This window comes from Mesoplodon mirus, assembly GCF_964341445.2.
Source record: "Mesoplodon mirus genome assembly, chromosome: 12".
In the NCBI taxonomy this organism is placed as follows: domain Eukaryota; kingdom Metazoa; phylum Chordata; class Mammalia; order Artiodactyla; family Ziphiidae; genus Mesoplodon; species Mesoplodon mirus.
The window spans coordinates 37,218,312-37,229,890 of record NC_138988.1 but is presented as its reverse complement, the minus strand read 5'-3'; the positions used below and the strand labels follow the sequence as shown (position 1 = coordinate 37,229,890).

The 11,579-nt window shown below is 42.6% G+C and overlaps 1 protein-coding gene across 7 annotated transcripts in view; it reads left to right on the top strand.

Moving 5' to 3' along the window:
- Positions 1-11,579, top strand: part of RAD54L2 (RAD54 like 2) — an 87,311-nt gene continuing 75,732 nt past the window's right edge. For 2 of the 7 annotated variants that reach the window (XM_082638642.1, XM_082638636.1), the window contains exons 1-2: positions 1-214; positions 2,469-2,623. The gene's annotated coding sequence lies outside the window, so the exon portion shown is untranslated. Of the gene's footprint in view, positions 215-632; positions 842-2,468; positions 2,624-8,416; positions 8,563-11,579 lie in introns of those variants that run through there. The other 5 variants (XM_082638637.1, XM_082638638.1, XM_082638640.1 and 2 more) reach the window with 5 other exon arrangements.

Sequence of the window (11,579 nt, the reverse complement as noted above, 5' to 3'; positions counted from 1 at the left end):
GCTTTCTGGCGCGGACCGCCAGCGGAGGCTGCGAGCGCCGCCGCAGGAGAACACCGACGCTCAGCCGGAGCCAGCCCGCGGCGCCCGGGCCTGGCCGGCTGCTTCCCTCTACCCCAGACGCCGCTGCCGCAGGCACTGCCAAGGCGGGCGCAGAGGAACGCTCGGCCACTCGGCCCTGCCCGGCCCGGCGCGGCCCGGAGCCGCGGCGCGGGAGGTGAGTGCCGGTGCCGGCCCCCGGCTCCCTGCTCGGGCCGCCGGGACCCTCAACAATGGGGGCGGAGTGGAGACGCGGCCAGGGCCCCTGGCGCTCAGCGGCCTGGGTCAGCAAGTGGGTCCCGGCGGCCCAGGCCTTGGGGCGCTGGATCCGACCTAGGGAACTCCAGTGGCCGGAGGCTTGGCGGGGGTCTTCGCCTCCACCCGGGGCCGTGTTGGCTTGGTATTTAGAATTTTTGTAGCCGGGAAAGGGAGTTATAGGGGCACGGAGACTTAACTCTAGAGGCGTGCGCTCTTAGTGCCTCATGCAGACGCCCTGGAGGCTGGCCATAGCGGGTGGATTGGGGGGAGGATGCGTTTGGGATTCTAGGGGCCTCAGTGTGCCTGGTCCCTAAGGCGAATCGAGATGCGTCTCTCCCTGCCCTCCTCCCCACCCGCTCCACGCCCCCAGGTCCATGAACTTGGCAGACCGGGATCTGACTGGGGAGAAAGGGTATTGAGTATTTAGCTTCTCTGAGGTAATCGGTGATTAGTTCCTGGAAAGGCAGGAGCTCAGCTGGGCACAGGGGAGTTGAGCAAAGGGCTGGATTCTCCAGGGCCCAGCATTCTGGAGTTGAGTGGTTCTCAGGTAGGGAACTTGTCACAAGAATGTCTCCGTGAGTAGTGTTGGCCACCTTGGAGTTAGGGTGAAGCCGGAGTTGTGAATTGGAGAGTATAGAGGAGGGTTGGTAGGCTGCTGAAGTTGGAGAATTAGCTTTTTGTGGGCCATGGTGGTAACAGCCTGTGAGATGAACAAGGGGCCTTTGCAGAGTGGGCTTTCTGATAGAGAATGACCTCTTACTGAGGGGGAGGGGTGACTCAGATCTTAGAATTCCTGTCCCTTGCTAGTGGATGTGGCTGACTGTGTTGGTGGCTGGGCACTGAGGTAGACGGTGCTGGAAGGAGCGTTTGGGGGCTGAATTGAGTTTGTTCCTGAATAGAAGACAGTGTGGACCATTCCTTCTTACTCCAAGTCAGAATGGTAGCTGTCATTGACAGTGTTTTAAGTAAATAATTTCTTTGTGGTATTTGGATCCAAAGCTTTCCTCTGTTCATTTTTTTTCTCCTTTGTTTTTGAATTGTGACTCATACTTTCTTTTCAGCACTATGGCTGTTGTTTATGATGATAGACAAACTTAGACAGTATAATATATATAAATTCCAGGGATTTTTCAGTCCAATTCTAAATCTAAATTAAGAGCCGCTTTTCACTAATTTATGTGTCATTGTTTAATGTATGCAACTCTAGAGAAGGATGTGAAAACTCTAACAGTTTATGTTGTTAAAAGTTCTTTATATCCCTAAACTTCATTTTCTCCTACTACCGTGAAGTCATTACGTTAAATCTGTTAAATCTTAGTGACTGTCATTTTAACTCTCCCAGGGCATTATCTTCACTAGAAGTGTTGTCTGTCTGGTCTGTACACTGTGTCTTATCTGTATCATTGAAAGGCAATGTGCAAACTCCAAATAGCTGAGGCCTGCATCTGTGCACCAGAGCTCTCTCTATGTAGTATTCAGGCAAAAGTTGGTGTGTTGTCTGTAGATGAGATATCAAATCTCATATGAAAAAAAAAGTGTCAGAGTCATTGCACTTTCAGAGTTTGTTTAGAGTGTTAGGAGTTGTATTGCCTCATTGGAGTATATAAGAGTACAAATTTTCAGGTGAGATGTGAGGTAATTCTGACTATTTGTAGTTGTACTGATGGTTCTGGGGATTGTTTTTCCCCTTAATCTTTAAAAAATCATATATTTCCCTTGCACTGTATTATTTCTGTCTGTCCCATTCTCTCTTTTAAGTTTTCTATCTTAAGTAACTCATTCTTTCATAAACCAATATCTATTGAATTATTCCAGGCACTGTGTTGGGCACCTCTACAATGGTGATGTTTTTCATGTTTTAATAGTAATAGTTCATATTTCAGAAGTGGCTATAGGTCTATGAAGGAAGAAGTGATTCAGGCATATCAAGTTTTTAATCAGTAAAACCATTGAATGAAGTTTTTAAAAAGTATTGATTTTGACTAGTGACAATTGATTATCCTCATATATTTCCATGGGAAAAGTTCACAATGGTATGGGGTTGTTTCTGCATTGTTTTATTTACATACACCTGTTAACTTTAAGTATGCCTGTAGACAAACCACAAGGTAAACATTTTGTTGCTGTGTGTGTCTTGATGAGCTATGATTTACAAATACTGTATATGTGCTTAGGTTCCCCAGGAAGCCATCACACTTTCCTTCCCACTGTGGTTTTGGGAGCATGAAGGCGTTGCTTACTCCCTTTGTCTGGTTCACTGTATGTAGGCTGGGAGTGTCTGCTGATGCCTTGGAGTGCTGTCTCCTAGAACAGGAGGAATAAGATTGAGGTAAGGCTCAGCCTGTTTGAAATTCCTTGCCTCTTAATTATTACTGCATAAATTATATTTGAATGCTTTTTTGCTTTAATTGTTAATCTCCATTCCTATCTAGTTAAATGAAATTCTGTCCTTTGCTCTCTTCTCTATCTCTCTGTATGTATTTTGGCCAAAAATAAATGAAGAGGTTTAAAATCAAGACACTAAGACAGTAAATAAATTCTTTGAAATATCTTTCATTTTTCCATCTGGAATATTTACTTGATCAAATAAAATGAAAACTGCTTTATTTTGTTGCTTTGAAGGCAAACTGATAGCTGAAAAATATTTTGACTACCTCTTAGTCAGATGGATAACCTCAGAAACTCTTGGAAAGAAGGCTTAAAGTGTTTGATTTCTTTGGAAAGATTCTGAGGTGTCTAGTACAATGGAAAGAGCATGGTCTTTGGGGTCATCCCATCTCTACCTCTTGCTTGCTTTTTGACCTGGGTAAGCTGTTAACCTCTCTGAGCCTTGTTTTTTAATTTAATTTAATTTTTTTCAGCCTGTGAAATGGGGTTAAAATAACCTCTGCAGGTTGTAGTGAGGACTGGAGATGAGGGCCTGGTGCTTAATGGGTGGCCAGTGCTTGCTGTTGGTAGTAGGTTGTGTATATCATTATGTTGGGTTACTGTTCTCAGTAGTATTAGTAATAGGAGTGTGGCTGGGTGCTATGCATGGATGAGAGATTCAATTTCCTTGTCTGGTGAGGAAGGCAGCCTTCTGTCTACACCTGTTGGCACCCTGGACAGGTGAGAGAATTGTTGAGGTAGTCTTTATCCAGTACTGGTGGCCGGGAGTCAACACTATAAAGTCCAAGGTCATTCCTGGCACTGGTAGGTTTTTTCCTGGCAGTTTCTATGGAGAAGCCAGGAGGTAACTGTTTGGCATGTCCTTGTTTTGGGAACAGTGGGCATTCCCAGTGACAGAGTGCTGGAGTATGCCAGGCAGCATATTCTGTGTGGCCCCTGATCAGGATATTTCTCTAGCTTTCTTCTGTTGGCATCAGATACCTGACTTTGGTCTTTTTGCCTGGAAGGCTCCAGATGCTGGAGAGATTTGTCGTCTTTCTCTAATTTGGGCTAGTTTGATAGAATCTAGCACTCTGTTCAGAAATGTTTTTGATGAACAGAAGGTTCACAGGCTTTGTTATAGAATTGTTCGGTTTTATTTTTTCCCTGTGAGAGGGGGGGAGAAAAAAGTAGAGAGAAAAATAAGTATGAGCCAGACAGAAATGATTCAAAATAACTGGCCCTAAATCTCTTCCAGTCTTCCTTAGTCAAATTCCCCCTCCGTTTGGGGTGGTCTTTAACTTCAGTTAAAAGTAAATAATATTCCTCTGGCCTCAAGATACATGAACATCTAGATCCTGATATGTCTCTACTTCAACATCTCACAAAGACCTTTATGACCTGGCCTCTTTGGTATCTTCCTCTCTAGTCTCTCTTCTGCCACAATTCCTCTGTCACTTTAGGCTCCAGTTATAGTGAGCTCCTTGAATGTCCCAGCATTCTCAGGCTATTTCTCCTACTAATTTTCCTCCCGTTCTAGTGCTTGTTTGACTCTTAGGCTTGAATTTACTAGGAATTCAGGCACCATCACTTAAAACTCTTCCTTGATTCTTCCCAGATTAGGCTGAATGCCTTTCCTTTGTATGGCATTGCAATCTGTGAAAGCTTCTTTCATAATCACTGTACTCTTAACTTTGGGTATTTTTGTGTGTTTTCTGTGCCTATGTTGTGACCTACGTGAGGGCAGGACCTGGTCTTGTTTAACTCTATACCCCAGTATCTAAACATTTCTGATACAGAAGTGGCTACTCAATAAATGTTTAGTGAAGAAATGAATGGCCTCTGCATGTAAAATATCATGAAATCATTCCTTGTGGAGCTGGTGATGTGATGAGGGTTCTGATTTCATGGGTGCCTCAGATCCTGGCTGAAGCAGTGCTTCTGCCTTTGTATTTCCAGGTTCCTAAAAGCAATACATAATTTTGCTGTGAAAATGTGTTGCTTATTCCATATGTTTATGGTTTTGATGCTGGGGAGCTATTACTTGCTCTCTTTGGGTCTTGGCAAAAGTTTCCCTTGGAAGAGAATGTGACAGTTCTTTATGGGTATTATCTAGATCTTCCACTGGCCATTTACTGCTCTGAGCAATTTGTCTTCATGTGTGAAGAACAGTGACTAGTCAGTTTGGGCTACAAGGTCTCTAGACAGCTACTTCCAGCCTGGGTGTGGGTAATGGATTTAACACTAGGATGTTGTGACTTTTGTCAGCTGATGGACTTTTTGAAGATCCAGCTGAGCTCAATGTGGCCATATTCAGGATATAAGATCATTTGCCCAAACTTTATTTAGGAATTTGAACTCAGTGATTATGAAATTATCTGTATTAGTCCTTCGTTCAGCCTAATACTGTACTAACACTGAAATTGATATATTAGTTCTTTGTTAGGAAGCTCTGTGTTCTGAGTTATTAAGCTAGAAGTAATGGAATTGTGCCAATTCATTTAGTCACCCTCTTGGTTCTTCTTAGTGGTAAAATAACTTGAGAATATACTACCTAAATTACTTTGAATTAATTTTCATGGTTGATCAGACCACATAGGAATCCCACTGTCCAGGTGTAAGGAACTCTATTGAAGCCTACCTAATGCAGTTATTCTTTCATGTAGGTGACAAACATAACAGACTGAAGAAAAGGAAAGCATGAAAAGTAACTGTAGTTAAAGATAAAAATTGACATGAGATAAAAAGGAAAACTGAGACAAAGCATAAGGCACTTTAAATGTGGCAAGCAACTGTTAAATTGAAGAAATTTGTGAGCAGTGTTGAAATCTTGTGAAGAAAATTGTTATATAGGTTAAAAGCAATAAAAACATGGACAGTTTCAGCCAGCATAGGCACATTGAAGGTGCTAGCACCCATTTACGGTTTTATAGCACCATTGATGAAAGTGATATATAGGTAGAATTGAAAAATGTTTGCTTTACTATGATAAGTATACGTATACCTTTCATATGTATGATATTATAGTTTTATAAAACACTTTGATGTACATTTACATCCTCCCAGCAACACTGTGAGGCAGATAACCCCATTTTATAGATGAAGAAGCAAATACAAAGAGGTGAAGTGGCTTGCTTTCAAGTTCACAAAGCCAATAAGAAAAAAAGGTGGGACTTGATGCCAGGTTTTCTAAGTTTAGGGCCTTTTTAAACCTCCTCATGAGATATTGTTAGGGCTTCAGTTTGGGGTGAAAGTCACTCCTTATTCCAGGCTTCTGGCCAGTAGAGGATACACACAAAGAAGGTAGTGCCACACAGGGAGCAGAGCTTCTGCTCTATTAACAGCAGCCTAGTAACTCTGCAAGAACTGGGTGTGGGGGAGCCTAGGTGGAGCCTCCACCTTCCTCACAGATCCCTTACAGGTTATGAGAAACACCCAAAACCAGGTGGAGAGTTTTTGCCCTTGAAGCCCAGTGACACAAATTGGGATCTTCCTCCTAATGTGATGAAATTTAGAAATTGGAAGAAAAATGGAAGTTTGGGAAAGAATCCTTTAAGTGTGATTCTGGATTGAGCTTAGGCTCTTTGTTCTCATTGTGCCATCCACTCTCACTGTCTTCCCCCACCCTATCTCTCTACCTTTCTCTTCTCTCCTATTTCACCCACCTCCCACCTTAGTTTGGATGCTGGTTTGCCATGGTCCACAGTTACAGTGCTGCCCTCCCCAGGTCTGAGAACCTGCTTGAACCTTTGCATTCTGCCAGTTGCCAACCCTGAATTCTCTCCCCTGGCTTCTTTCACTGCCCCTAGGCTGCCCAGTGTTTCTGGGGAGTCAGGAAAATGGGCTGCTTTGGTTGTCAGCAGTTCCCATTGCCTCACTTCAGTTGAGCTGTCTCTGCCCCTCCGGGTGCTCTTGTGCTGCATTCTCAGGGTCCCAGTTCCCACAGCAGCTGCTTGCACGTTTTGCAAGGCTCGTTTTTCCCTCAGGCCCTAGACCTGCTCTCTGTCTGCCTCATTCTTGACCTGTGACTTCACTTTAGGGCTTGTGCTCACTAATTTTTTCCCCTTTCCTTTCTATTATGACACTTTCATCACTCTCGCTTTTGGAAATTCCTTGACTTTTTTCCTGATTATGCAAGTAATATATGAGCACAGTAAAATTCAGGCATTTTTATTTTTATTTTATTTTATTTTATTATTTTTTAAAGTTTTTTTCAGTTTACCCTTCCCCCTCCCCGGAGGCATTTTTAAATAAGGAAAGGAACCCATAATCCCATGTCTCAATGTTAACCACTATCATGAATTTGGTTTATATATATCCACACTTTTTTCCACTGTGTATGCTGACATGGATGTATTTGTGCTTCTGTATGTGTGTGAGATAAAGTAATTCCTTTTTACAGAAATGGAATAACAGTATATCTACTTTTCTATAATTTGCTTTCTGTCTTCATTTAATGCCTTTATTTTGGGCATTTTCCCATGTTTCGGACACATATCTATCTTTTAATAGTTACGTAGTTAATTTCTATCAGTTTTCCTAGTCCCCTGATGACAGCCATTTGTTTCTTTTTCTTGCAGTTATAAGCATCCTTGTAAATATATCTTCGTATCTTCTGTACTCTGTATACTTCTTAGGATAAATTCCTACAAGTGGAGTTTCTGTGTCAAAAGTTATGCATGTTTAAAATTTTACTAGATATTATCACATAACTTTTGAAAGATTATATCAATTTATATTTCTTCTCTAACACTGAACATTAAATAAATTTAATCTTTGACAATTGAAGCCTAGATAACTTTTATTTACATTTCCTTAAATGTAAGTGATGAGCATCTTTTCATGTTTTTGTTTCATATATAGATTGATCAATTAATTAATTGATTACTCAGTTATCTTCTTTCTAGCATCTTCCTATCCTCCCTCCCTCCCCTTTTTGTTTTTACCTACATACAAGGTAGACCCATAGTAACTTGACCTCTCATGCCATCCTAGCCCTCTCCTTCCTGTCCCTTTTATCTAAAATGCAGTTTTACTGCCATTTCCTCACTACTTGCTTTATCTATATCTCTTAATCCTTTGTGGTCTGGCTTCTGGTCCTGTTTTTCTCCTGAATACTATCTCTGAGTGAATTCCTTGTTGCCCAGACAAAAATTTTTTTCTTGATGTTTGTTCTCCCTTGTTTTGACTAATTCCCCATTCCCTACCATCTTTGCAGGGAGGGAAGTTGCACATGAGTGGACTTTTTATTATGGAAAATTTCAAACATATAGAACAGCAGGGAGTATAGTATAATGAACCCCATGGACCCATCGCTCAATTTCAATAATGACCAATATTTCCCCAATTTTTTCTTTCAATTGTCCTTCCCACCTTTTTTTGCTGTTGTTGGCATATTTTAAAGCTAAATCTCAGACTTTGTCACTGAGTGTGTGTCTCTAACTAATAAGAATATTTTATTTCTTAAACACCATTACATTGCCATTTTCTACCCTGATAAAAATTAACGTTTCCTTAATAGTGAGGACTTGATATTTAATCCTGGCTCTGATACCTGCTGTTTAACTTGGGCAATTTTTAAACTTGTTTTCTCATCTTGAAATGCAGTGAGATAATGATGATAATGCTGCCTAATAGGGTGGTTGTGAGGTTACCTCATTTATTCCCACATGAAGTGCTTAGCACCATGCTTTACCTACGTGGGGGCTCAAACATTTTTTGCATTTACTCTGTCTTCATCTATCCATTCATTCAGCAGATATTTATGGAACACATATGTGTCAGCTGAAGAGGAGACACTGACCTTGGCTTCTAAGACTCTGCACTATCCTGATTCTCTGCCTGCCTCTCAGATGTTTAAAAACCCCTTCCTTTTTCCTCCTGGATGTGGATGTAACCCAGGTTTGTTGTTTTTCGTTTTCTATTCCCTCTGTAGTCTGACCCTCAGAAATCTAGCTCTTTCACTCCCACCACTTCAGGCTGTCCAAGTGACTCAATTCTATAACCATGGTTTCTTTACCAAGCAACAAACCCACATTTCATCCTGGCCTTTAGATATGTCTTTCTGGTCATGGGAATGAGTGCAAAGTGCCCTGAACTGAGTCTGCCCACCAGGGCTTCACTCAGTCTTGCCACTAACTCCATGGCTTGGGCAGTTCAGTCACTTCTCTTGATCTTGGTGTCCTCAGTCAGAAGGATGGTAGGGCTGGATTAGAGTCTGAAGTCCTGTGCAGCTTTAAAAGCCTATCAGCTGTGAGAAGGTGGTTTCAGAAATGTCCTGCTCAGCATATGTGGGACCACATGCATCATTCTACTCCCCAAACAAGTTTCTGGCTTTTCCCATCTGGCCTCTCTCAGGATATCCAGGCTTCATCCTGTGGCTTTTCCCTTTCATTTGTCTTCAACATAGGGCCAGTTATCTCGTGGCTAGTTCTTCAGTTAATCCTGACTCCTGGCTCTTCCAGAAACATACATTTAGCACTTTTCAGCTTTGTGTCTGTATTCACATTGTTTTCTTTGGCTGTCCTATTCACATTGTTTCTCCTGAACCTGTGTTCTGGCCGATTGAATTTCTGACCATCTTTCTAGACTAAGTTCAGGTGACAGCTTCATCCACATTGGAAGTGAGTCCTCCCTCTTCTGACTCTCATGACTGGCAGTGCATCAGTGACATTTCACAGTATGCCTGGTGCTTCAGCTATTTGTGTGTGTAAGTTTTTCTTCCCTCCTAGTGTAATCTTCTTGATATAGGTACCACATTTACACTGCGTGTAATTTTGCATCCTACAGTGTCCAGCACAATTCTTTGTACTAAGAGTTTGCAATAAATACTGATTGAATAAGTGACTGAGCTAAAGTAGACTTTGCTTCAAGTTAAGAACACTTAAGGAAATGTTTTTATTTTTATTTTATTTATTTTTTATTTTTTATTTTTTTTGCGGTACGCGGGCCTCTCACTCTTGTGGCCTCTCCTGTTACGGAGCACAGGCTCTGGCCGTGCAGGCCCAGCGGCCATGGCTCACGGGCCTAGCTGCTCCGCGGCATGTTGGATCTTCCTGGACCGGGGCACGAACCCGTGTCCCCTGCATCGGCAGGCGGACTCTCAACCACTGTGCCACCAGGGAAGCCCTTTATTTATTTTTTAATAAATATATTTATTTATTTTTGGCTGCGTTGGGTCTTCGTTGCTGCACACAGGCTTTCTCTAGTTACGGTGAGTGGGGGCTACTCTTCGTTGCAGTGCGTGGGCTTCTCATTGTGGTGGCTTCTTTCGTTGCAGAGCACGGGCTCTAGGCGCATGGGCTTCAGTAGTTGAGGCATGCAGGCTCTAGAGCGCAGGCTAAGTAGTTGTGGCTCAAGGGCTTAGTTGCTCCATGGCATGTGGGATCTTCCCGGACCAGGGCTCGAACCCGTGTCCCCTGCATTGGCAGGCGGATTTTTAACCACTGCACCACCAGGGAAGCCCAAGGAAATGTTTTTAAACCTAAAAGGCAGAACTTGTGAAATGGTACTAATTCAGGTACTAATTCCTTGACCTCAAAATTCAAAGAATCCTCTGCTTTCCTGTCCTGTCTCAGAGTTGGGAAGATTTTCTAACTCTTTGGGTAATATAGTTTAGCTTCTCCAAAGCATAGCTGGTCATACTACATACTGTCATCATGGAGTAGCTAAAGGTAATCACCAACATTAATTGAAAGCTAACTTACCATGTGCTAGGCAATATGCTAATTACTTTATTTTTTTCACTTAATTAAAAAAATCTTACATATGTACTGTTATTCTTCTCATTTTATAAATAAAGAAATCTAGGTTTAGAGAAATTAAGTAACTTCTTTAGTATTCCTTAGATAGAAAGTGGCAGTGCTGGGACTCTGACCCAGGCCATCTCGTCCCAGAGCCTTTATTCTTCATTGGTGTGCTGTTTTCCTGTCCAAAGCATGTTTACTACCAGTTGGCTCTTTTTTGTTTATTTTCTAGCACTTATCAAATATCTTGCATGGATTTTTTCATTTCTCCCTACCAAACCAGCTATCCCTTTACTGTTCTTTCTGATTTTGGTGAAGGGTATGCCAGACTTCAAGCCTCAGATTCATATATAATTTTTCCCTTTCCTTCCTGTGAGTTTTCCTTGGTAATGCCTTACTCCTGCTCCATTCTTTCTGGTTTCTTTCCTCTTAACCCAGGGCCTCGAGGTATAGTCCTGGATTATGATGGTTGATTTTCCTTCCTTCATTCTCTCATTTTTATAGTCCTTCTGAAAGGGTTGCCTGTCACCCATTTCTCTGCAGTTAAAAATCCTTCTGCTGTTCCTGTAGCTGGGGCTCCTAAAGCCAGTTTTCAAATAGTGCTCCACATAGTTACCACTGTTCTTTTTTATTTTTTTTTAAATATGTATGTATTTATTTATTTATTTGGTTGCACCAGGTCTTAGTTGAGGCAGGCGGGCTCCTTAGTTGTGGCATGCATGTAGGATCTAGTTCCCTGACCAGAGATCGAACCCGGGCCCCCTGCATTAGAAGTGTGGAATCTTTTTTTTTTTTTTTTTTTTTTTTTTGCAGTATGTGGGCCTCTCACTGTTGTGGCCTCTCCTGTTGCGGAGCACAGGCTCCGGACGCACAGGCTCAGCGGCCATGGCTCACGGGCCCAGCCGCTCCGCGGCATGTGGGATCTTCCCAGACCGGGGCACGAACCCATGTCCCCTTCATCGGCAGGCGGACTCTCAACCACTGCTCCACCAGGGAAGCCCAGAAGTATGGAATCTTAACCACTGTGCCACCAGGGAAGTCCCACCAGTGTTCTTTTTAAATTGGGAATTCAGATGATGCCACTTCCCTGCTTGAGATCCTGTAGTGGCTCCCACTGGGGGCACATGGACTGTGGGAAGGATTGCATGGAGACAGATACTGAGGCCACTTCTG